This window comes from Bactrocera tryoni, chromosome 1, assembly GCF_016617805.1.
Source record: "Bactrocera tryoni isolate S06 chromosome 1, CSIRO_BtryS06_freeze2, whole genome shotgun sequence".
In the NCBI taxonomy this organism is placed as follows: domain Eukaryota; kingdom Metazoa; phylum Arthropoda; class Insecta; order Diptera; family Tephritidae; genus Bactrocera; species Bactrocera tryoni.
The window spans coordinates 37,981,270-38,007,547 of NC_052499.1; the positions used below are offsets into that span (position 1 = coordinate 37,981,270).

At 37.8% G+C, this 26,278-nt stretch overlaps 1 protein-coding gene across 2 annotated transcripts in view; it reads left to right on the forward strand.

The window, feature by feature from the left end:
* Positions 1–4,725: 4,725 nt before the first annotated feature.
* Positions 4,726–26,278, forward strand: part of LOC120778371 — a 95,741-nt gene continuing 74,188 nt past the window's right edge. For both annotated transcript variants that reach the window (XM_040110161.1, XM_040110166.1), the window contains exon 1: positions 4,726–5,129. The gene's annotated coding sequence lies outside the window, so the exon portion shown is untranslated. The remainder of the gene's footprint in view (positions 5,130–26,278) is intronic.

Below are 26,278 nucleotides of genomic sequence, written 5' to 3' on the forward strand. Positions count from 1 at the left end.
GTTTTACTTAGCATCGCGAATTGGCTCATCTTACTTTATTGAATTTTTTGTTTTCTTAAGGGGTTTTATACAGTTAGAATTTTCAAAATTTCGATTTTTATTTCTTAATATACATAAATAAATTTAAGACTACACTACATCCTTTCAGAGTGTTTGGAAGCCAAACTTTAAACGCGTTTTTCTCAAAATGGTGTTTTCAAAGTCGATAACCAACATTTCTAAAAAACGGCTACACCGATTAGTCTCAAATTTTAACACGAGCTTCTTAAATATATTTTTAGTACTAATTAATCGATGATTATTTCTCACCGATAAATATTTTTTAAACAATTCAAGGCCGAAATATTGTTCAAAAATCGATTTTTTTGTTTTAGAAATCACCATTTTGTCAAAAAATTTTATTTTGCTTATTCCTTTGATTTGCTTTACTGGATTTATGTGTGGAATATTACTTTAACGAAATCTGTTTGGGTTTTTAATTTCAGAGGATACAGTTCAGAGATTAGTGGTCATCGCAAAACGTCTTTTTTGAGAGAAGCTTCCGGAGATCAGCTTAGTTCCTTCCCAAATAAATATTTTTACTAGTGCTAAGCCTTAAAATACGGTTAAAAGATACCAAAATATGTGTACAAATTTTTGGATGAATGAATTTAAAAGTTTTCTCAGAAAAAATAGTGGAAAATCGGTTTTTTTGGTCTTCTAACGAACTGTTGTCGTTTCTGATTGAAAATATGATACAAAAATATCAAACTTTTACTTTTGTGAAATAAAATTTGTAAATTGTTTTATATTTTATTTAAATTATATAAAACAAGTAAGGAAGGGCTAAGTTCGGATGCAACCGAACATTTTATAGTTTTGCACCTTGCTAGAATCAAAGCCAAGGAAATATTTTAAGATGCAAAACCAATCATATTGAGTAAAGTCAGCTGTTGATGTTCGAAAATCCTGATATTAATTATGTATATAGGGTTTCACTCAAATTTATCTATTTTAGGCACAAAGATACACTGTTATGAATAAAACACGCTCTCTTATTTTCATTGGGATAACTCACATATTGGGCGATATGTGTGGTACAAAGACACCTCGAAGATCGAAAATCCTTGAATTAAGTATATGGGGGCTAAGGGAAGTATTGGTTCGATTCAACCCATTTTTGATATACAGAGATACCTTTATAAGAGAGGGTTATCCCTTAATTTCAGTTATATATATCACTCATTGACCGACATTTTATATAAAAAGTCAGCTATATGTACCGGGGTCTAAATATTCGGTGCCTGAATTTAAAAATGTGCTATATGTGAAGAAGGCGTGGTTGATGTCCGATTTCGTCCATTTTCGCATTGTGGCATAACAATGTATATATGTATATCGATAAGTTTCAGGTGATATGTACAACCGTTACGTAAACAAACTCTAATACTCTGTAGCAACTGGTTGCAGGAGAGTATAAAATTGTTTATTTATTTGAGTAAGTTCAAGAATATTTTAAATATTTTCAAGCATATTTTTTAATTTCTGCAAAATATCGATACTGGCAACCCTATCTCGTAAGAGAGCAGTCAGCCAATTTTCGCGGATATCCACGTTGACGGTAGGTAATATCAATTGATTCAGTCTGTGGTTTTCTTCGGCCACTAACTAAACCAATAAGGTTGTCAAAGATACATGTTAATTCTTTCTTGCTGTCTTATGATATTTTTTCGTTTCTTGGGACTACGTTCACAAGGGGATTCTTTTGGCGCTCATTATCGGCAAATTCTCTTTCAGTGCCGCACATTGCATTCTGCATTTTCTTTCGTTTCATATTCTCAAATTCTTGTCCGCTACGTGGAACACCACAATATTTTTGATTATCTGACTTTTATCGTTATTCACCCTTCTCTAACACATTTTAATTATATTGTGGATATTTACATATACTTACGTACATTTAAAAGGAATGTCGAATTACGCAGTAACGAACTGTTATGAACAAGAACACAGTCTTTGTCCCTTTGTCGTTCCTCGTCGTCACCTAGCCAAAAAACCGGCACTTTGTTGTCCTTTGTTTCGCTCTTTCTTAAAGCAATTCCCTCAAATTTCGCCCTCTAGCTATCTTCAGAAAGCTACTTGCTAAAAACGTAAAAGAATTTGTCATTTAATTTTGATAATACCTTATTTGTAGCCTCTGAGAACATATTTGGTAGTCAAAACAGCTGTTTGAAATTTACTAATTGGAATTTTGACAGTACAGAATAGGTTTCAACTATTATAAAGAGACCATGTAAGTATTAAACATGTAAATATTATGACAAAATATTCACGAAACTTAGTCTCTTGAGAGCTATCGGTGATATTCTTTATGTAGACAGTTAACAGCAGCGCGCCAGTCGTTTCTTCTATTCGAAATTTGGCTCCACCTGATCTCTCCAACGGAGTGGAGGTCTTCCTCTTCCTCTGCTTACCCCGGCGGGTACAGCGTCGAATACTTTCAGAGTAAAGTGTTTTCATTCATACGGACGACATGACCTAGCCAGCTTAGCCGCTGTTTCTTATTTCGCTGAACTCGTAACGTCGACTCATCAGATGTTATCATCGTCCATGCCTCTGCATGATATAACAGGGCGGGAATAATGAGTGATTTATAGAGTTTGGTCTTTGTTCGTCGACAGAGGAATTTACTTCTCAATTGCCTACTCAGTCCGAAGTAGCATCTGTTGGCAGGAGTTATTCTGCCTTAGATTTCGAGACTGAAAATGTTGTTGCTGTTAATACTGGTTCCTAGATGGAGAAAATTATCTACGACTTCGAAGTTATGACGGTCAACCGTGACGTGCGACGATTGTTTGTTTCATGACATGAGATATTTCGTCTTACTCTCGTTCACTACCAGACTCATTTGCTTCGCTTCTTTATCCAGTCCAATCCAATCTTAAGTTAGATGAGCGAAATCGGGGTTTCGTACAAAAAGTTCAATCAACATACAAAATTCGAATAGTTCGATTGTGGAGCAAAACCAGTGGAAAAAAGATAACTGATTAATAAATCACTCTGTAGTTGGCATAAGTGAGAAAGAATTTTTTCTATTTGTATTTTGAATAAAATTCAACACAGTATGTACGCTTCCAAATTTGCTAACATGTAAGCATATGCCCCACGTTCGTAGGTTGCCTTTTATATTTCGGGATTTGACAACCCTAGTGTTGCAATCTGGCAACTCACAATTTTATAGTGAAGTATGACATTTTTGATATTAACATTGTTACATACGAGCGTTATTTCTGTTATTTATAGTTACTTAAAATATTCATCTTTTTACAACTTTCGACATGGATTAACTCGGCAGCAGTACATCGATGAACTGAATTCAATTTTTGACGATAAAGCGCCATCAAGGATCAGTGTTTATCGATGGTATGATGACTCTAATCGAGGTCGTGGGTCACTCCAAGACGAATTTCGTGAAGGTTGTCAAAAATCAATTGTTGTTTCCGAAATTATCAATCGCACCCATACCACTGGAAAAGAAATCAGAAAAACCAACCACCGAAGACGAATCACTCTTCACCACGACAATGCGGGCTCTCACCTATCAACTGAAACAAATACATTTCCGAGCTCTTAAAACATCGATTTAATGAGTAATCCACCGTAAAGCCTTGACTTGGTACCGAATGACTTCTTTTTATTCCCGTACGAAAAAAATTAACTAAGAGGTCAACATTTTTCAACACTTGAAGAGGCGGTCGACGCCTGAAAAAGTATATATATATACATATGTATGTAGATATTATTGCAGAATATTTTGCAAAACAAGAAAGCTACTTTCGATGATTGGAATTTGTTTTGGTCCTCTCTACCGAAATATAAAAGGCTACCTACCTATACAAGTAATATAACCACCATCGTACTTCACATAATTCCATATTTTCACATGGACCTGATAAACTCCACTAACCCCGAGTTGAACAAACGATAAAGTTGTTTCACAAATATTTTCTACGCAGAATAGATCACCTCTTTGTTCTTCCGCTATGATGCAAAAGAATGCGGTCAACTCCAAATGCCAATGCGTCAAGAATTAGGAACGACGACGACTTTCGCACAATGCATGAGCTTGCTCATACAAACATAGCTCCCGAACGGCCACAAGAAGTGGAGGGCTTGGCGCTTGTAAATGCTGTTGCAACTTACGCGTACACATGTGCCATACACATTCTTATGTAGCAGATCAGCAACATCTTTGCAATTTATTTGCTCGCACAGTCGGCGGAAGAGCGTAAGCGTTTTCGCACATCGCACTCTCTAGCGGCTACAACAAGCACACGACACCGACATATCCATCGACGACATGGCCGAGTGAGCATTCGTGAACGAAAGGCGCGCGCGCGAAGAGAGTGCGCATTGGCAACGCCATATTGAGATAGCGATCGGCAAGCGCTGCAGCGGCACTGGCGAACAGTAGGCAACGAACAACGTGAACGCCAATTTGAATCGAAAACACGAGCGTCGCAAATAAACCAAATTCAAATACAAATTTAAATGGAAATCAAAACAACAAAAACAAAACACATACGCATAGCGGGCGGCACGCGGTTAGTTGGGTAATGAAAGCTACAAAACATTGCCATAGAAATGGAGGCGCGCCGTGTGGAGTGGGGTAACAGCAAGGTGTTTGATTAGCCAGCTATTTGAATTGCTGGCTAGCCATTGAGCGCCCCAAAATAATGCTCACAGTGCGCGCTCTAAACTTTTTTCGCTGGCGCTGACGCTGAGCTATTTACATTTTCGTTTTGGCGACGAGTAAACAGTTCGGCGTGAACTGTTTTGTGCTTGTGGCGGGCGTGATTGAATTCTGATTTTTCGATATTAAATCAGAGTTAACGGCAATATTTAGCGAAAATATGTTTTCGTACGTTTTCGGAATGACCACAAACGATACGCAAATATACAAAGTGTCATAGTGATTTGTGCAGAAAAGAGCTTTCACAGGAAAAAAGGGACTCTTTTCTAAGAGCGGTGACGGAATTTAAAACAAAATAAATCTAGTGCAAATTACATTTGAAACGAAGTGTGAAGAAACAAACCTAAACGCTGGCAGCAGAAATAGAATGTGTTTAATTTATGGGTACACATAAGAGGTGCGTGTGACTAGAGAATTTTCCAAACGTAACGAAAATTAAAGTATGTTTTCAGATAATGAGTGAATGTATAAATGTATGCGTATCGAGAAAACAAATTTTCCAAGACTTTCAATACTTTAAAATGCTTTTAAAGTGATATTTGCCAACAACTAATATATTGGTATACTTATCCGAATCAATGACTAATCAGATATCGAAAATATTTACAAATTTGAAAGTATATTTTGCCACCTACGATTCCTCAGAACTGAATCGATACGAATGAGTTCAACTGGAAAAATGAATAACCGAATATGTATACAGTTGAACTTCCATAGCTCGAAGTTTTTCATAACTCGAGGTCCTCCAACTCTTGAATTGGCAATAGAAGTCAAATTTCATACAAATTTCCTTCCATAACTCGAAGTCTCTTTAACTCGAAATTTTGTTTATATGTAGAATACAGTCATTCGAGTTAGGGAAGTTCAAATATATAGAAACAACTAAAAATCGATCTGAAAATTTGCAACGACTTTTTCTTCCCAAGAAGCTGCTCACTTGTCGGAAACTTAGTATAAATGCAAGTAACAAAAGAATCAGCTGTTTTCCAGGAATTTTACACGGCTTAACTTGATGGAAATATACCTTTTTGACACAGATATCTAAATAAAAGGATTAAAAAACAATCGCGTTACCGATCTTTTTTGAGTATACGGTTCCCCAAGGGGCCTTTAAGCACAGTTCTAAATCAATCTACTTTTCATTATAAATATACCTGGGTATACATAAAATTGGGTACACTTCATGAATATTAAATACAATAACAATATCACATTAACTGTATATGTAAGTTGAAATAATGAACTTGAAATAGTATTTCGATATAATTAGAAACATTAAATAATATTTTGATACAATAAATAATTTTACACAATATAATGTATTCAAAATATTCTTAAAGTTATAAATTTTAAAACATAAAACGGCAAAACCCTGTGTTCGTGAAATATTTAGGAATGGTTACTTGTACGCTTAATGGTCGGAACCGCTGATATCGGAGCACTGTAACACGTAGCTCTCATACAAACCGAACGATTGTATTTCAGTTCTTGTATGGAAACTTTTTTTGGTGAAGTTGGAATTAACGCTTTGTGCTGTTTTTATACTCCTGTTGCAAGAGTTTTGTTTTCCTAATGGCTAAATTAATATAAAATACTCGAATTTGGCACATGGGATCTCAGTAGCAAAAAAAATTTGAAAAAGTGGGCATGGCCCCGCTTCTAATAAGTTCAATGTATGTACATACATATCCTAAACCACTTAAGCTACAACAACCAAATTCACCTATCATAAGAACTGTCGGCAGTGTAAAACTGGATGAAATCGGATGGTAAGCCCATTCACTCCTCATATAACGGTACAGTTAAAAACAACTAAAATCGCTACAAATCAATAACTAAATACGCCAGAGACATTAAATTTTACAACCGAGTTGGTATGATAAAGCTTTACTGGAGCCAGGATCAAAATTGGAGGATGGCGTTGGCACCGCCCACTCTTAGGTGAAAACACATACATATGTATATCGAGAACCGTCTGACCGAATGCAACGAAATTTGATATTCGACATTTCTCTGCAATTTCCATGTTACAGTACGAAATCGGTCTACAGCCACGCCTAATTTCCGTATAACACAATTTTAAATTCCACATGAGTCTTTCCTTTCGAGTATACAAAAAATACAGGAAGCAATTAATATAACGGGATAAAATTTCGCACGCACCCTTTTCTGGTAGTATGATGTCTGTTTGCTACAAATGGAATGAATTGGACCAATACTTCCCTTAGCTCCCATATACCCAATACAACGATTTTCAAACTTCGTGGCGACTTCATAACGCATCTATCGGCCAATATGCGAAATTGAAGTTATCTTAATAAAATTGAGAGAGCGTATTTTTATTATAACGGTGCATGTTTGTGCTTAGAATGAATAAAATGGGGTGAAAATTCGCCCCAGACCTCACATAATTAAGAGGCTTTTTTTTACCTGGAGATACTTCTTCTTATTCTTTACTGGGTAGTCGTTTCTTCTTTTCGAAATACTAAGTGCAACCAGGTCCTTTTCCACCTGATCTTTTCAACGGAGTGGAGGTCTTCCTCTTCCCCTGCTTCTAACGGCGGCTTATGAATCGAAAACATTACTTTTCAATTGCCTACTCAGTCCGAAGTAGCACCGGTTGGCAAGAGTGATTCTGCGTTGGATTTCAAGGCTGATATTGTTGTTGGTGTTGATGCTGGTTCCAGGATAAACGAAATTATCTACGACTTCGATATGAAAGGCTGTCAACACTGACGTCCCCCTGCGGGTAAGGGTTAGAATTTACCCGTGGTAAGGTATGCCCGGGGTAAGAGGCGACAAAAATCCATATGCACTATGTCTTTCTTTCTGGACTTACCTTGAAATTTCAGCATAGTCTATGTCAGAAATAGTGCTATAATACTCAGCTTGAAACGATATTATAGACTTTATATGAAATTCCTAATATAAAGACATTTGAAGTTCAAGCGACAAATGTCACCAGTCATTGAGATGTGGGCGCTCAACTGGTAGTAGCAAAAGCTACAAGGTCTTACCAGAGACTTTAACCTGATACCACGAGAAGCAGTTAGCCCTTGGAGTTTACTCCAATCAGCTCATTGGGTTTTGCCCTTTGTGGAGATTCGTGGTGGATGTGGTTGAAACCTAAAGGCAGGTAAGGTTGCGGCGAGGCGCCGGACCCAAAGTACGGCAGAGGTTTTAGATCAGCCTCGTACCCGACCAAGGTGGCAAAGCTGTCCCTATCCACCTAAACCAATTGGAACCAAAAATACGTGCAAAATGCATTTGTACTTTGGGGTGCTGATCAACGCATTGTATTGATCTATGTGCTTTAAAGAAAACACCGTGAGGTAAGGCCGTCGCCGACAGGTACTCACAATGATTGTTGTCAACACTGTCGTAGGAGCCAAGTTTGTTTGATGACAGGATATATTTCGTCTTGTTTTCGTTCACAACCAGACCCATCCGCTTCGTTTCCACTAAGGATTCCATTGTAACTTTATAAGCCAAACTATAAGAATAAGCCAGAATTTTTTATCTGGATATCGTTACCATTTGTATACCTATTGCCTCCCTTAAGTCCACCTAAGCTTTTTAGGCATTTTGGAATTCAGCATTTATCAGCCGAAGGTAGCTGAATAGAGCACTGTGTTCCAAAGTGGCTGACGACTTGGACTTCTTAAAATGCCCAAGAGGCTTTCTCATCCTGAAATTAAAATTTACTTAAAACGCTTTAAAAAATGGTTCGAACGTTTGATGTCGGTTATTAACTTAAATATCTTTCAAAACTAAATTTGATTAAACAAAATCTAATATAATTAAAAATGCTTCGTTTATAAACCTGAGTATGTGAATAGAAAGGCTTTACGATTGGAAAAAATGCAAATTCGAAGCGATGAGGAATGTATGTAAGCTGCTGGAGACACCTTTGCATATGAAATCAGTACTCTGACAGTAGCGACATAAAACGTCAGCTGTCGATCAAAATCAACTGAATGCATAGCCAAATGTCAGATACACACATGTGTTGGGCAACGGCAGCGGAATAAAGAAAAACTGAGCAAAGTGCCCAGATATCAGTTCAGCAAAAATCACAAAATATATGGACGTGTATGTAAACGTATGTATTAAAAATAAAGAGTTGAAATCGCAAACGCAATTACTGAACTTGCGAAAATAAAATCTGTTTTGCTAGCAAAGAAGAATCGCTGTACCAAAATCATCACGCGACACGCATACGCAATGGGCGACCCGCAAGCGCAAGCGCAAGCGCAGGCGCACGCAACAATCTAGCATACATACATACGAGTACATATAATGTATGCGTACATATGTATGTTTGTATGAAGGTATGTCGGCATCCTTTAACGACTAACCAGCAAAACAAGTGAGCATGCAAATGATCCAGCGTCGCGGCGGGCGTTGCATAGCGATCTTGCCGTCAGTGCCGCCAGTGCCGCCGACGACGCACTGTCCTCCGCTGGAATGCGACTACGTTTTGGTGTCGTCGTTGTTGTTGTTGGGCATGTACATTGTAGACGTTTAGTTGCAAAACAAATATTCTGCTGCTAATGTCTTGTTAATCCACATGTTTTCGTCACCATCCACACAATACGTAAAGCCGCAAAAGTAGCAACAACAGCAGCAACAGCAAAAACAATTACAAATTCACAAGCAACTATAAGAAATACAACAATGTTAATAGTCGCGAATACTTGCATACTGCGCGCATGCTACAAGTGCTTACAGATAAGTATGCGCATATGTATGGATGTGCGTGCGCATATATCATTTCTGAATTTTTATTACCTTTTTGTTTCCATTTATCGATTCGGCGACACATAATTAATATTCCGAGCATTCTCTTGGGTATGCGATGCCCAGCGTGCTGGCTTGTTGGCAAATTGTTTGGCAATGCCACTTACAAACGTACATAGATTGTTGTTGTAGTTTTATATTTCTGCTACTGTTCAACCAATGTTTACCATATCAGCGCTTATCGACTACGCAGCGGGTGTACAAAGAAGGACTGATGCGATGAAACCTAATGTATATGGTTTGTTTAACGGTATTTCTTACAAATTTCGTAACCACGAATATTTATTCTGCCCCAAACTCTTCAAAAGCCTCGTTTTGTTAAGGATTAATTTCGGTTACTCTGACCCCTTTTAATGCTATGAGCGTACAGAACTATCCATGCTGAGGAACCCTGTACTTTCATTCCCACACACACATTCCATCCCTGAGCTTCTGTTCGAGTGTAAAAATGTATAAGTAGCTCAACGAAATTTCGGATCGCTCGATCCCATTTGTACTTTGCGCCCTTGACGCAAATTTGTTGCTTCACATGTTTCGTTTTGACTTTGTAGTTCGTAAAGTTATGTACTTCAGGCATTGGCTTAGCTTTCTTTTAGATATGAACAGCGCTTTCTAGTTTTTGATTTGGCAACTTATCGAACTGGCGCCGTCTTTGTCTCAGAAAATTACAACGCGTGAGTTATTTCGAAAGAAATAAATACTTCCAAGGGAATTGTTTGAGCGCTTTCTAAAATAAAAAATAGAAAACACGTTAACTTAGGTTGTAATGAAGATATAATACCCTTCACAAATACAAAAGGCTTTCATACAAAGACTTGATTCCGATCCGAGTAGTATCTAAAAAACTCAGGAAATAGTCTAAATTGTCTCGCTGATTACATATATACATATGTACTCTGTCACAAAAAAGTACCCGAAATAATATTTCAAAAAATTTATTTTGCTAAGTTGGTACGACCGTCTTTAATTATTATGCCAATCTGTCAACCAGTTTGTTTAATAATTTGTCTCAAATTTATAATTTCCAAATTCCGTATGCGGAATCTTTGCGAATGTTGAAAAACGCGTACGGTCATTCAGTTTTATCAAAAACACAAGCCTACGAGTGGTACAAAGCCTTCAAAGACAGTCGAAAAATCGTTGAAGACTTGCCTCTTTCTGGACGACCTTCGACATCTTCAACTGTTGGAAATATTAAAAAAAGTGAAGCATATGGTGCTCGAAAAATCGTCAGACATTTGTTAGAGGGATGACAATAGAGCTCGGATATTTTGGCTATAAAACGCGTTCCTGCTTGACTTGTCCCGATAAAGCTGAATTAAAAAAAAAAAAGTACCGTAAACAGGTCTGTTTGGACATGCTTGATCGTGCGCATTCCGATCCCACATTCATGGAGAGCATTATAACTACCGATAAGACATGAGCCTATTAGTTTGACATGCGAACAAGTCAACAATCATCGTAAACGGAGGGAAAAAAGAGCCGAAGCCAAAAAAAACCTCGCTCGTGGACTGGTGCATTATGAATTTGTTTCGGATGGGCAGAAGGTCAATAAGAAGTTCTATTTGGCCGCACTGGGGCGTTCATGGAGTTTACACGATGGTAATGCACCATCGCATCGCCAAAATTCGAAGTTTGGTAGGAGGTTTACGCTTCTAATTTCAAACGACATGAGAGTTAACGATCTCGCAATCTCTGTTCTCGACAACAACTAAGCGATAGAGCGTAAGTGCACGAAATATCGACTCCTCGTATAAATTCTTAATAAGAATCCTATATAAAAAGATGGGTTTTGTTAATATTAGAGAACTCCAAATTATTATTTTTCGATCATCATCCAGCAGGATTATGCAATTCCTCTTAGTAATAGACTAGTATACTCCCTGTTGTAGTTTGTGTTTTATTTGGAAAAACTGAACGTTCTCGAGCAGTCAGGAATTACTAATCCCCTGCCGGTGTGAACCAGCATGAGCTCTTTCGTAATACCACTGCTACCTCAGCCAATTCCAATCCCTTCAATGAGGCAGTGCTTCGCTTTTACTCAATGGGTGCTAATTTCTGCTTATGGTTGAAAGCTATGAGTCATTTTCCAAGTATTTTAACTTTCAAAAAATTAATTTCGCAAAGTTCAAAATTCACATTAATAATACATGCGCCATGGTACGAAGATTGCGTCAAATGTTTAAATAAATGGCTTTCTTATAAAATATGTACATGTGGTGTGTGTGTTTGTACGAGCAATTATTTATTTATGCGAAGAAACTACGTAAGAACATTTTAAGTATTTGAAAACAGAATTTGCTATCGTCATGTTTTTAAAGCGAATGCTATTTCGAATATATTTAGATTGGTCTATTTTTGGCACTAAACAGAAGTGCTACACTAGTCTATTAAACTCGGTAGCATCGAGAAAATGTAAAAAGTCGGTCAAGTGCATAAGAGACAATGAACACAGCGCTCCAAATAAGATCATAGTCAGAAAAGTTGAATCTAATAAGTAAGGAAGGGCTAAGTTCGCGTGTTTATACGCTTGCAACTTAGCGTTTGTGGGCGTGATAGTGGTTCCATTATGCCCATCTACGAACTTGTCCTTACTTTTTTGCCAATGAACACGTATACCATGTCACCCGGTTTTCAATACGCCTCTTCATCCTGATCATTTATATATGTATATAATCATATATCCAGTTCATAGAAACAACCGTTTGGCGAACAACAAATATTGGCCATCAAAAAATAAGAATTAAAATAAGTTCTAAGTAAAAACTATAATTATTGAATAACATCTTCTAGTAACGTCCGCCCACTTCCAAGGTTACGCGGATGACTTTGCCATTATAGCAAGAGAAAAGTTTGAGTTTACTTTGTGGAACTTCATTCAAAGAGGAAACCTAGCAAAACCACCATGCGTAAATGTTGGAATTTACATAAACCCATAAAAAACAGCCGTCATTCCTTTCACAAGAGGGGGAACTCTTCCATCCGTGAAATGGTGCAATAATCAAGGGTTGATGAAATAAAATGTATAGAGCTGGTACTAATTTCAATGCTGTACTAACGCCTTGCTGGTTCAACCTGGGGCTACAAACTAGACATAATACGCTGGAGGTACCCCGAGATATTCAGGTCAATGATCACATGTGGAGCGGTATCAGGGTCCCACTCACTACTATTAAGCAACAGTTAACGAAAGTGCAGAAGCTGGCATGCGTATGTATCAGTGGTGCCATGTATTCCTGCCCAACCGCTGCACTAGAACTGACTCTGGATCTAACTCCCCTCCATATTATTGTGGAGATGACAGCAAAGAGGTATAATTTAGCCCTGCTATCCTTAGAACATGGTAACAATGGGATATAAGCACTCAAAAACAGAGTATCATTGGAGAGAGACTACATACTTTATTTATTTATTTATTCATTTATGAACGCCAATCGGCAATATACAGTAAAAAGGAATAATAATGTTATTATTAATATTAATATTGCAAGAATAAATTAAGTCGCTATATCAGAGAAAATGAAATATAATACAAAGAATTCAAAAAAATGCAATCCGAGTTTTAGCTATTGTGGCGGTCGTACAGATGTCTTCTCAGGTTAAAGTTGAAGGAATGGATGGAACCTCCGACTTTTGACTTACTTCTAAAAGTTTATTTATAAAATACATGTGTAATAGTATTATTCAAAATATTGCCCATCAAAGTTCTACAATTTTTACAACCGCAAAAAATTCAACTAACAGTCTGGAATGTTTGAATCCTTTGAAAAAAAAAAATTATTTTTATTTGGAAGATTCGATATTATTATTCAAAATATTTGTTATCGAGGGCACTAGCTTGTATATACCATTTCTTTTGCTCTACAGAAGGTCGCACTCTTAGACAGATTGTGACACAACACCATTTCCCGAATTTTGCGATGTTTTCTGGTGCTACCACAGCTTACAGACTTCCTGAACAAAGCCAATTCGGCAAATTAGTGCTTGCCCCTTGTCATTAAAAGTACTCTAGTTAAGGCTGGTTTCTATCGATTTTCCTTTCACGGGTTTTTTCCAAGATTTGGCGCATGGTGAATATCTGGTCGGTTATTGATTTTCCAGGTCTGAAGCCACCCTGATAAGGTCCAATCAGCTTGTTGACGGTGGGCTTTAATCTTTCACACAATACGCCCTATAGAACCTTATATGCGATGTTGAGGAGGCTGATCCCACGGTAGTTGGTGCAGATTGTGGGGTCTCCTTTTTTGTGGATTGGATTGGCCGCTTTGTTGTTCTTGAGTCGGACAATTGCTATTCGAACTTCTTCATGGTCGGGTAATGGAACGCTCTGCCGAGTTGTTGACGAGTGCTCTCAGAGAGCAGGAGTGCAAGCCGAGTAGAAAATCGTTCGGCTGTCTGTTGTGATTGCAGCTTCTCGACGTTGAACCTTCCTCGTGCGTTTTTTGCTGCACAGAGGCGGGTGCGAATCTTGGCTGCAACAAGATAGTGGTCCGAGTCGATGTTAGGACCTCGGAGCGCACGCACATCTAAAACATTGGAGACGATTTTGACATCGTGGCGGTGGCAGCTCTCATAAGCGCGCTCCAAGCGCTCATAGAAGGCATCTTTGGTCACATCGTCCTTCTCTTCCGTCGGGGCGTGGGCGCAAATCAGCGATATGTTGAAGAACCTTGCTTTGATGCGGATTGTGGCTGGACGTTCATTCACCGGAGTGAATGATAGTACTCGGCGACGGAGTCTCTCTCCCACCACGAATCCAACACTAAACTTGCGCTCCTTTATATGGCCACTATAGTAAATGTCACAAGGACCTACTCGTCTCTGTCCTTGTCCCGTCCAACGCATTTCTTGGATGGCGGTGATGTCAGCCTTTATTTTTGCGAGGACATCAACCAGCTGGGCAGCGGTACCTTCCCAATTAAGGGTCCGGACATTCCAGGTGCATGCCCTCAAATCGTAGTCCTTGTTTCGTTTGCCATGGTCGTCATCAAAAGGGGGGTCTCTCATCCGAGGCTGTGTTTTCTTTTTCATTGGGGGTGTTTTTTACGTGGCGGGTCCCAAACCCAGCGCACAAGCCTATGCAGGGGCTGTTTCGCCTTCTCACATTAGCTCGCCTTCGAACGGATGTCCTTAGGCTACCCATAGGATACTTGGTCAAAGGCCGGAAGTAGTGAGCTGCTTGAGCCATGTGTAAAAGAATCGTTTCTGGCCACTCCCAAGTGAATGGCGATCAGAGAACTTTCCTCACTTGCGTGAACTTCTACACATGACTCCATCCTTCGAGAATCGACACACACCACCTCTTTGTCGATTTCAAAGCTGCTTTCGACAGCACGAAAAGGAGCTGCCTTTATGCCGCGATGTCTGAATTTTGTATCCCCGCAAAACTAATACGGCTGTGTAAACTGACGTTGAGCAAGACTAAAAGCTCCGTCAGGATCGGGAAGTTCTGCTTTCTCTAGAGGCTTGGGCGATGACAGCAACCGATGAGTGGACGTTACGAGTTTTCGAGAGAAAAATTCTGCATCGGATTCGTCGCATCGGGTCATGCTTTACCTCATTCACGCACTAACACACAACAGAGAAAATGCGGCATATTTTACAGTACTACTACGATAAAGGCAAAAATGTATCTCAAGCCGCCAATAAAATTTGTGCAGTTTATGGACCCGATACAGTTTCCATTTCCACCGCACAACGATGGTTTCAACGTTTTCGATCTGGTGTAGAGGTGGTCGAAGATGCACCCTCTCCGGAAGGCCTGTCGTCGAAAATTGCGATAAAATCGCTGAATTGGTCGAAAGGGACCGGCATAGTAGTAGCCGTAGCATCGGTCAAGATCTAGGCGTGAGTAATCAAAAATTCATTTCAATTTCAATAAAAAAAAAAATTCAATAAAAATACCGCAAGACTTTTTTGACAACCCATTATAAAGTTCGTGTTTTCTCATTTCCGAAAGCTATATACTAAATTATACAAATTATTTATTTTTGCCAAACTTTCACATAAGTAAACAACTCTCCTCCGAAAGGTTCAATACAGGAAGCCATGTGCAAAAGTATACACAAATAAATCTGGTTCTACGAAACAGCTGTGCAGCGAAAAGGAAAGTGCTGAAAATCAAATGTTACTACTCGTATGTGTACTTAACATATTTTACGATTGCACACGAAAAGTTGATATGGAAATGCATCAAAGTGAAATGAAGCGTTTGTATACAAGTTGGCAATATAAAATTTCACGAACAGTGACGAACAACGTGTACTACAACATACAAATACAAACAGAAATTTGCATACACTTACACTCATATACGTTATATGCGGGTGTGGGTGGGGGTGTGTGTGCGCGAAAGTTCAGTGTACAGAAAAGCGCGGCTGCAAACGATCAAAGTGCTTTGCGCTGCATTTGATGTGCCCATAATAATGCGGTATATTGTCACAAAGTTGGTAAAATGAAAATTGTAGCATCAACACTCGTATTGCATGGTGCGGCAACAATGTGTAATGCGTTTGGAATGCCCACGCAAAGCGAGTGTGCCACAATTACATCTCAGAAACGCCATTAATTTATTTGAAACGTTTCGAAAACATCAATATTGTTGCCAAAAATTAACTAAGGCCTTTTCAAATAATCGCAAAACATGCGAAAGCTATTCGGCGCAACGAGTCATACATGTCGTATGAGTAATCTGCACGTCTGCACGTTGGGACAATACTCGTGAATTTTTTGTAAAAAGTATAGATCGTCACCTAAAATGCAAAATAACGTATCACCAAAAAGTTCGAAAGTGAGTGCTTCATTGATTGCGATCCACTACTTTAAATTACATACATACATATAAGTACATAAGTCCAACATTTTAAGGTTCTGCTATCAGATATAACCCAGTTTTAACCAATATTTAAATTTTGTTTCACTTATGTTTCGTTTTATTGCGTGTTTCATTACTTCCTCTGTAAATTTCCGAAAATGTTGTTACGTTATTTTGCATTTCAGGTGACGAGATACACTTTTCTTTGTTTGTTACTTCATCAAAATAAAATTAATAAAGGAAATCCAAAACATAAGTTTTATTATACCCTGAAGAGGGTATATTAAGTTTGTCACTTTTCTCTTCAAGAAACTGCTCATTTGTCGGAACTGCAGATATCGGACAACTATAACATATAGCTGCCGTAGAAACTGAACAATCGGAATCAAGTTCTTGTATGGAAATCTTTCACATTTGATAATGTATCTTCACAAAAGTTGGCCTCGTATTCTACAATAAAACGAACAAAATGTATGTTTGACTTAAAACTAACTAAATGCTAATTTGTCGCAACTGCCCATGTCGATGTCGCAGATATCTGCCCGAAATTTGGTCCGAATATTTGTCCCAGGCGTTCTGACCGAAAAAATCCATGTCCTTGTATTGAATGATTGGTGTTAGCGAAGGATGTTATGGCTTTGTTGTAACCGAAGTTAACGTTAAGTTCTGTTTTTAATACTCTCAATGGTCCACAATATACAAAGCTTACCAATTTTATGTGAGTGATTACACTTCTCCGATTTATTAAATTGCCAGGAACTATGTAATACCCTGAAATATACATATGTAAATGATCATTGTGACTAGCTGGCCTGAATATACACCAAAGATTCCTTCAATTTTTAATATAACTTTCTGATCTGATCATTTTCCTCTTCTTTCCCTTAAAATTCTTATTTGTCAGATCAGCCAATATTGGACTACGACAGTATATAGCTGCAAGCTTTTCAAGTTTTCGTTGAGATTGTTTGTATCGGTATGTAAATCGGTTTGTAACTGAGGGAAAATAGTTCGAATTAGCTTTCAGCACCCATCGGCCCACTGTGCGAGGCATCGCATCGCTGAAATACGCATTTAAAAACAGCTGATGTCTCGGCCGCCGACGTTTCGCCGTTTGTTACTGTCGCGTTTGTTGCATAAATAGCATAATGGGTTTTGAGTCTGCTTTCTTCATAATGCCAACACATCACCACACCCTCCGCACGCCCACCATTTATATTAAATACTCTTGTTAACTAATTTGTTCTAATTTTTTCGTGGCTACATTTTTCTGCGTGTCACTGGGTCTGCGTAAATACCGAGCAGTATTTACTGCCTACAAAAGTGCGTGTGTGTGTTCAATTTTCAGTGAATTCTTTTGCATTCTCAGAGCTCTTAGCCGTTGTTAATGTAATTTATAAATAAATTAGTATACAAACGGCGTTGCCTCCGCTCGCCCCGCTCTGACTGATCGCGGTCCTCATCAGCTGTTCGCTCCGAAGACACTTCGCCTTTCATTCGCTCATTCGTTTATTTGTTTATTTTTCGTATTTCTGGTGTTTTTTAACTTTTGCGGCGCGGCGTCTCCGCATTTTTTGAATTTCTTCGATTCACTGCCAATTAGTGAGCAGCGGCGAGCAACTCAATGAACGACGCGGCACTGACGTTCGCACTCAATGCCTCCGTTTTATGGACTTTTGCTGTCTAGCGTAATTTTTCATCGCCTTCTTTTGTTGTTGTACTTTCGAAGCTTTTTCACTTTAGTGGAAAAATACGTAAGTTTTCCACACATTAGAAATACATATAAAACAAAAACAAACTGAAACGGGCGACGCAAAAATCGACAAAGTTTTTATTGCGAGCAATGTTCAACTTATTGTTTTTGTTGTTTATGTGTTCTTGAATTTTTTCTGCGATTTATTTGTGTGCGTGTGTTTCATTTCTGCGGTAAATTAATTTTATTGGTTCTGTGACAAATTTGTGCAAGGCAATTCAATTGATTTATACCGTTTATTTAGTTAAATAAAATGTTCCATGCTTTCGCTCAACTGATTTGTGTTCATTAATTTACAGTTAGTTAGCTTTAATTTTATGCAATATTTATTGTGCCGTTTTTTTCAGATAGCGATACATCAATAAAAACAATTTATTTCGAAATTGGAAAAAAGTCTATCTTCACAAGATTCATTACTTGTAAAACAGGATATTGAACATAGTACTGAAAGGTTTAGCAAAATATTGGTCCCATTTGCAAAACCTTTTGATAATCACTTCTTAGCCTGAATTTCGCTTTTATCTTTATAATGTCCTATTTTCAGAGACACGGGGAGGCACTTGTATTCTTATCTGAAGAGCCGAAAATTTACACATCTCATAACAAAGTCTCAAAAGGATCGTCAGTCGATTGTTCCAATTTCCCCATACTTTCGAATGAGAATTTCATTTCAGTCGAAATTGATTACTATGATTTTCCTACGATTCGCGATAACTTTTGAACAAACCTCGTATTGTCTAGTATATATCCAAAATAGTGGTATTCGACTTTACGGTTGATTTTATAAAACTCGGTTTTTTTCAATATAGATATTTCGATTGTAAAGGAAAGTATAGCAATGAGACTAAGTAAACATATGTGACCTAGGAATAAGTGCAAATATTGCAAACGATTTTACTTCTACACCGAAACTTGGCATTACCTTATTCATTATAATAATAACGCATAAGGTAACGACAGAGGCCTCATAAAGTACATATAATACATTGTGACAAAAAAGTACCTCGAAATAATAATTGAATTCCCGGATAAATGATATTTCTAAAAATATATATTGCTAAGTTGTTAGAACTGTCCTTAATTACTATGGCAAGTATGAACGCGATCTGTCAAGCAGATTGTTTACAGCAACAACTTAAGTCGGTATATATCAAATGAAGAATTTGTCTCAAATTTTACATATCTAACCAAGTTTCGTGCGCGGAATCGTTATTAGAAAAGGCTTTCGGTGATTCATTTTTATCAAAAACACAAGCTTAAGAATGGTACAAAACCCTCAAAGACGGTCGAGAGATCGTTGGCTCGTTCTGCACGACCTCGGACCTCTTCAACTGATGAAAATATTAAAAAATTAAGGATATGGTGCTTGAAAATCCTCAGGCACTCTAACACTTGCCTGAGGATTTTCAATTGGCAAGAGGCTCGACATTTCTCGCGAGTCCGTTCAAATGATTTTGATCCATATTTTGGGTAAGAAGTGCGTTCTTGCTGGACTCGTCCTGATTAAGATGAGTTTTTTTCAAAAAGAGTATCGTAAACAGGTCGTTTTAGACATGCTTGATGGAGCGAGTTTCGATCCCAAATTCATGGAGAGCGCTATGACTGCCGATGAGATATGGATTTATGAGTTTGACATGCAAGAATGTCTACAATGATCGTAATAGAGGGAAAAACGAGCCGATCAAAGTGATGCTCATGTTTTATTCTGCCGATAGGTGCGACTTAGTGATTAACCTACTTGCTTACAAATATTTGACAATATTTTATTTAAGTAATTATCAAAAAATGAAAGCCTTCAGTAAAACAGAATGCGTAATCCTTAAGAATGTCGGGTGAGCAAGCATTTGCGTCTGGGAAACCGTCCCACAAGTGCAGCGAGCTCATGATCGTCTGTCGGTTTGTAAATATAAACAAGCATTTAATAGAAAACAAATGAAAGCAGTATTTCACAAAATAATTATTCAAAGCGAGAAATAAACAGTATATAAATACGCTGAGTAATAGATCTACATAAATTTATTTTAAATGTTACAAAAATTTTATAAATACTTCTTAATAAAGCCAAAATTGCAATGCCCAGAACAGCAATAGACTTAAAAGTTGAAGCACAAACTATTTAAATATATAAATTGATAAATTCTTCAAAAATACGCACTCACTTATCAAATGCGAACTCAAATTAAAAATTAATGTTTGAATTGTTTCAATGCTAAAATAATACCACGAGTATATAAATATGTATGTATTCATTTGTATATCTATAAAGTTGCCACAATAAAAGAATCAAAATTGATTTCCCACTCTAAAATGTTTGGACATTAAAATTTAACCCATACATATGTACGTAACGCTCGAAACACACATGCAATATGACATATTCCCGCGCGCATTCGCACGAAACGCAGAGTCGTCTGCGCGCTTCTCGCCCTTTCGCACTCATAAATCATAATTTTCATTTTCTCATTTCGCATTCATGATTTGTTTTCATCAACGAGCAGATTGACGAAAATTTTGTTAAGCCGTCGGTTGAGCGTTCGAGTGCCGCGAGCGGGCAAGCGGGGTCAACTTTAGACGAGTCGCTTGTGGCTGCGATTTTTACCCACTTTTTGCTTACGTTGGTGTGCGTTTGTGTGTTTGCATGCGTATGTGGAGCGAGTAACCGACGGCCGGGTGAGTTTCGCATGCGGTCCCCCATAAAAATTTGTCTCCAATTGTTTGTACCTACCTACTTGATCTTGTCACTGTGGCATCACGTCGCACGACTGGAGCCCCTCGGTGCTTTCCAACAACGCTGATTGCTGACGACGTCACGACGTCGTTGTGCTACGCGCTTATTCCGCTACATGCATATCGGCTAGTATGTGTGTATGTGTTTGGGCATATGTACATATATTAGCCTGTGTGCTTAGGGGCAAACAACAAGCGCTGTGGCACGATTGCGGTTGCTCTTAATCCCAGTCTGCGACAATATCAGAACGACTGGACCGTACGAGCTGCCCCTTGACGTATAAATCCCAAAAACAATTTCAACGGCGTATTTACCTAAATTGGAATTTCCGGTAAAACGTATGCATTCCTACAAGTAATATACATACATATTTACATACCGTTACAGAAGTCAACGTTTTGTATGTGTATGTGTGATTGTGTGCTCATATCAAAAGATGAAATGCAATGCAACAACACAAAACTAATCAGCATAAAACCATTAAATAATGTGCTCAATTGTTGCTCCACATTGCAGCACACTCACACACGCACACATACGAAAGCGAGCAAACACACAAGTATTCGCGACTCACCAACACATCAGCGCGCCAAGATGCACAGCGAGCAAAGTCGCAGCAGCGGCGAAATGTCCGAGACGGCAAACCACTTTGGCGATGTAAGTGAATGTCACCGTCGTCTTAAATGGAATAATAAGCGTAAATAGACAAAAAAAGAAACTTAATTGCAATAAAAAATTAAATAAAACATTAAACCACTACATATGCTTGGGTATGTGTATTTGAGGAGATCGTATGCATTCGAGGGAATGTCTGGTATATTTGAGTGCTAACGAAGAAAATATGACAATGACGAGGGTCATTTCAGACGTGAATTACATTATAATTTCGGCGTGGTAAAGATTATACCCGTAGAGCGCCGAGGTAGTGCAGAACACCATCAATATTTTATTTCGAAGTCCTTAGGCAGGCACACAAGTTTAATAAAAATAAAAGAAAACAATAATTTCTAAAAGCCTTACCAAAATGTATTTCTCTTAGTATATGAAATATGTGCAGAAGCACATAATTGATAGTCTGATAACTCTGACATGCTATGTTGCGGATACAAAAATATTATGCTTAAAACTTTTTCATTGCCCTGCAAATTACGAAGTTCTGAAACGACTACGTATAGTAAAATTTTGTTGAGCATCAGATTAACTTATTGTGTAGGTCATGAACTCATTTAGCATCAGTTTTGTATCCTGATTAGTATCTGAAATATATACTTTAAAGTTAACAACTATATTGTGCTCAGCAAAATATTCTTGCTCCCCAACCCAAGTATACAAAGTAAATCAACTAAGTTAAGTTCACCCGATTTCGCTACCCAAACATATCGTTTCTCCTGAATTATGGTCGATATTTACGATATAAAGTTAGCTTTTAGATATGATATTGTATTTAGTGATAAACGGTGTTTCTGGAAAATATCAAAAGACATCGAATACTTTTTGAACAGAGTTGCCATCTTTCATAGATTGCAGATGGACTCATTGGCAATAAGAATTTTGTTAGTATTTACATTTTGCCCATTTTCAGACTGAACCTAAATGATGTTGGGAAAATTTGACGAACCAAGTGTACCTTAAATCGTTAAAGCAGTTCATGTCTAAATTTGATTGATGTCTTTGAGGCGCTACACCCACTTCCCGATTTCCCCGCGTCATCTCTCTGGTTAAATGCTGTTATTTGTTAGAGATTAGTTGAAAACCTAGCCGTTAAAAAAGCGTGAATATTATCAGGTTTCTCAGTATAAAGATGAAATAATGAAAAACCAGGTGTCCAATAAGATATTTGCCATAAATTTTGTACTTTATTGAGTACCAGCTTTCAAATGTTTTCCTTTCTTTACTCCTTCTATTAAACGAGTTCATGGTTTTTGGGCCGAAATTCTGTCTAAATTTGTGTGTCTCATTGCTCTTTGCATATTTTCTCAGATACTGTTGTGGTTAGTGATTAGTGATTAGTGGTAATATTTGATTTCGCTACTAATAACTCAATGATCCTTCAAACTTATTTTCAACTTACGCGTGGATAATGCAGAAATTCATGTCACAGTGATGGCTCTCGATTTCGATTGATTACAAAAAATCCTTAAAAGTAATAAAGACATAAAAATTTGACACTTACATACACCCCGTCAAGAAAGTATCGGGAATTCTTCATTTCCCCTATTATTTCCCCCTTATATGGAAGACAGGAACATTTTTTTCCTAAGTTGGTACAACTGTCCTTAATCATGAGTCGACCTGAGTAGTGTTTGTCAAATTTTACAAAACTATTTAACTTCTTTTGTTAAATTTTGGCCAAACACTCAACAAATATTATTGAGCAAGCACCGTATTCACCTGATTTAGCTCCATGTGACTTCTGGCTATTCTTGTTACTCAAAAAACCGCTCCGAGGAAGCCATTTTGAGTTAATTAAACAGCTGCTCTAAACACACTGGTTAACAAATTCATTGAAATCGGTAGAGTAGTTCCTGAGATATGGTTTTTGGTCCATAAGTGGGCGAGGCCACGCCCATTTTCAATTTTTGAAAAAAGCCTGGGTGCAGCTTCCTTCTGCAATTTCTTCCGTAAAATTTAGTGTTTCTGACGTTTTTTGTTAGTCGGTTAACGCACTTTTAGTGATTTTCAACATAACCTTTGTATGGGAGGTGGGCGTGGTTATTATCCGATCTCTTCCATTTTTGAACTGTATATGGAAATGCCTGAAGAGAACGACTCTGTAGAGTTTGGTTGACATAGCTATAGTATTTTCTGAGATATGTACAAAAACTTAGTAGGGGGCGGGACCACGCCCACTTTTCCAAAAAAGTTGCGTCCAAATATGCCCCTCCCTAATGCGATCCTTTGTGCCAAATTTCACTTTATTATCTTTATTTATGGCTTAGTTATGACACTTTAGAGGTTTTCGGTTTCCGCCATTTTATGGGCGTGGCAGTGGGTCGATTTTGCCCATCTTCGAACTTAACCTTCTTATGGAACCAAGGAATACGTGTACCAAGTTTCATCATGATATCTCAATTTTTACTCAAGTTACAGCTTGCACGGACGGACAGACAGACATCCGGATTTCGACTCCACTCGTCGCCCTGATCACTTTGGTATATATAACCCTATATCTGACTCTTTTAGTTTTAGGACTTACAAACAACCGTTATGTGAACAAAACTATAATACTCTCGTTAGCAACATTGTTGCGAGAGTATAAAAATTTTGCAGTCTTCCATATAAGCAGTAGATTTAAATAAAGAATTCCCGATACTTTCTGGACATGGTATAGATCTTGAACTGTCCTATTAAAATATGGGTTTTATTGTCCAAATAAATTAAAATTGTGAACAAGTTTGAACGAACCTTGAACTCACAGAACATCGTTCTATCGGCCATTGCTTAAGATAACACTTGACAGTGTAATAACTGTAATTCTAATACCAAGCCTAAGACAATAAAATCAGGAAAAAACTTTAACGTCGGCTAAATCATAACTAGAATACCCTTCACCCCACCTATAGCAACTATACAAGATTCACATACTATCAAAAACTTTTTTTTTTAAATACTAACCTCTTAGACCTAACAGCCAAAATTCGTTCGGATAAATTTGCAACAGAGTGTATACCCATATCAATCATATCGTACAAGGTGCTTTCCAAAGCAAACAAGACTTAAAAAAAAAACAGAAAAAATGGTTTTTTCGGCAAAATCAATTCATTTTATTCAAAATAGTCTCCTTCTGCTTCACTACAGCTTTTTGTACGGTCAAAAAGCATGTCGAACGAGTGTTTTAGCTCGTTGGCCGGTATGACCGTCCGTATGCCGGTGCAAGCCTTTTGAATGACCCTTACGTCTGCATAACGTTTTCCTTTCATGGGAAAAAAAGGAAGAAGTCGCACGGTGCCATATCAGGTGAATACGGGAGTGGTTAATGGGTAAAATGTGTTTTTTGGTCAAATAATCGGTCAGAAGCGTCGAATCGAATGTTGGATTCTGAGCAATTTTTGGTCGCCAGTCAATTTGTGCGGAAGAAACCGTGCACACACCTTTCGTAAACCCAAATGTTCGGTCAAAATGCGATAAATCGATGTTTTGGAGATGTTCAATTCTATTTCCATGAATTCCAATGATGAGTTCGGCTAATTTTTGATAAATTCACGTATAGTTTCAATGAAATTTCCGGTGATCACGGCAATCGCCATAAACTTGAAACGTTTCGGTAAAAGCTTTACCAATTTTAATTACCAATTTAATGTTGGCTCTTTGTTCGAAGCTCATTTTCGCACCGATAACACAAACATACTGACACTTAAAACGCAATAACTTCACTTCCAATCCATGAAATGGCATGGCTCACTGGACAATCGATAAAGATAGCAGATTCTAACGCACCAGTCGACATATATGTAGATGGCGCCAACAGGGGTCGCTAGATTCAAAAAGTCCTGTTTACTTTGGAACGCATCTTGTATTTGTTGGATAAATATTCCTTGAACCATGTCCTATATTTCATATCACTTCTTCAGCACTTATGCCGTATTTCAACACTCTTCAAGTTCTACAAGGAAGAAGAATCTAACATACATAGCACTTATTTTGTACAGAGGTGTACTAGAGTAAAATAAATTATGTATAACCTCAGCCAATATCTTTACGGGAAGTTTGGAAATTTTATGTGGCTTAGTTTTACATGACTAATAGAACGAGAATTCAAAAATTACGCTGCACCGACCGCGAGTGCTTGCATAGGCGATGGCCTTTCTTTTAGCAGCAGAAACAATTGATTTACTAAAGGAGTAAAAGTAAGAAAAAATGTCGTAATAATCGAGCAAAATCTCAACGAAATGCCACATCTCATTGCAAGTAATGGGAGTATTAGCATTTCACAAAATAGTACCAATCACAACAAAGAGTCACAAATCAAAGCGCAATTAAGAGGCAATGAGCCAGCAAGGCTACACCGACGATAATGTGAACTTGAAATTTCTCATACGTGTTCGAACCACACTGTCATGCCGCATGAGTGGCGAGTAAATCATTTTTAATTTATTAATTTTTTTAATTCAGGTTTTTTACACCCAAATAAAAAATTGATATGTGAAAAATCAATATAGCAGCATGCCTCCTCAATGTGTAGTGCGAATAATTACGGAGATTTCATATGAAAAATAATGCAATAAATAATTATCGAGCTGAGATGCAATTTTAATCGAAAACAACAACATATACTTGTATGTAAGAGCTGAGAAAATATTTTGCGGTTCGCAAGGGGCACGTCGCCAGCATATTAATCACTTATTTATGAACCATTTCAGAATTTTTCTCTTTTTATATCGTTTACCTATAAGGTAGGCTAATTTTGTTTAAATGACTCTACAGACCATTGGCACGATACGTGACAACTGA